The 1,761-nt window shown below is 33.4% G+C and overlaps 1 protein-coding gene across 1 annotated transcript in view; it reads left to right on the forward strand.

Annotated features, from left to right (window-relative positions):
• Positions 1-405: 405 nt before the first annotated feature.
• LOC112157651 (triadin) overlaps positions 406-1,761 on the forward strand; it is a 25,149-nt gene continuing 23,793 nt past the window's right edge. Inside the window, exon 1 of the mRNA XM_036210632.1 lies at positions 406-799. The gene's annotated coding sequence lies outside the window, so the exon portion shown is untranslated. The remainder of the gene's footprint in view (positions 800-1,761) is intronic.

Raw genomic sequence — 1,761 nt, forward strand, 5'->3', positions numbered from 1 at the left:
AAACTAAAGTCCACCTTCCTTTTTAATGCTTTTTTTCTGAAGTTCAGCCACAGAAGTTGATTTAATGTCACCAGCTTATGAGCAATAAGGAACGATGCAACGAAAGGTCAAAGAGTTCAACGGGCTGTAAAGAAATTTAAAAAGAGGCTCAAAACATCTTTTAAAACAGTTTTTATTATATTTTGAATTTATAAAAAAGTACATCTAAAACCTATATTCCTTAATAAAGTTTTATTTCAGTGAGTTTGTTGTTTTTTTGTTGACTTTAGAAGCTGATTTTGTTTTTTTCTCCTTTTTTGCAAAAGTTTTAACGCCAAAACTGGTTGTGTTTTGCTTTTATTTTGAAAAATGTTAGAAGTTCAGCCACATCCTGAAGTCAATTTAGTGTCACCAGCTTATGAGCAACCAGGAACGATGCAAAGAATGTTCAAAGGGCTCAAAAACCTGTAATGAAATTTAAGTAGAGTGTCTTTTAAAACAGTATTTTTTTAATTTATGTAAAAAGTACAACTAAAATCTATCTTCCTTGCTAATTTTTTATTTCGGTCAGTAGTTTTGTTTTTTTTTTGGTTGACTTTGGAATCTGATTGTGTTGGTTTTGTTGTTTTGTTTCCTTCTTTGCAAAAGTTTAAATGCCAAAACTGCCTAGCAGAAGTGCAGAACTATTGTATCATGCTTTTATTTTTAAAAATGTTAGAAGTTCAGCCACATCCTGAAGTTGATTTGGTGTCACCAGCTCATGAGCAACCAGGAATAATGCAAGGAAAGGTCAAAAGGGTTCAGCAGCCTGTAAAGAAATGTAAGTAGAGCATCTTTTTAAACCGTTTTTGTTTTATTTTTAATTTAAGAACAAAGTATAACTATCAGAGTGTTTAGTTTTTAGCATCAGTCAGCTGGTGGTTTATGATAAACTCTGAATCTACATCGGAGCTGAAGCCAAATTTTACAGAACAAGCTGGAAATGGTTCTGCAAAGGACAGAAAAAGTAAAAGAATATCCTTTTTTAGCAAAATAAAAGTATTGAAGAAGAAAATTATGTCAAATTAGAATCTGATTGGTTAAAAATCCACCAACCTCTGATTTATTTTTAATACTTTCTGACTCGACTGTGGCTCATTATACAAGCTCTGTTTGATAGCTGCTCCTGAATGATTTCCTTTATAAAAAGCCTTTAGTCCTGAGAAGCAGCTGGAAAGAGACCATAAATCACTAAATGATTTGTTCAAGTTATCAGATGTGCAATCAGATTTACATTTTATACAACCTCGTTTTTTTCCCGACTAATTAAAATATTCTAAAGCTGCTTCATTTCAGCCACCTGGTGCTTATACTGAACGTTCTATGGAGACACTCGATGTCGTTTGCTGCTTCTGGAGAGTTCTTTTCTCCATTTACTTCATCTTTTAAAAGTTAGTCCATTTTAATAATCATAGATTTATGTAATACACAAACTGATTCATTTATTTAACTTTATTCTGAAATGATTTAGAATAGTCCTCTGCTGTCCTTTCATCTGTAATAATTATTTCCACCAATAAAATATAGTTTAACCCTCATAAATGCAGCGCCATCAATTAATGTGATCGTATATAAAGTGAAGCGCTTTGACTTTGAACACATCTAAAGTTCGGTTTTTCAATCACCCTGTTTTTGGTCCTTCATGCACACCGTCCTCTGTCTTTGTCTCTGCAGTCACAGCAGAGAGCACGCCAGCATGAATGTGGCGTTCAGTGTTTTGCCAGAGGACACCATGACACACAG

The sequence above is a fragment of the Oryzias melastigma genome, linkage group LG24, assembly GCF_002922805.2.
Source record: "Oryzias melastigma strain HK-1 linkage group LG24, ASM292280v2, whole genome shotgun sequence".
Lineage (NCBI taxonomy): Eukaryota > Metazoa > Chordata > Actinopteri > Beloniformes > Adrianichthyidae > Oryzias > Oryzias melastigma.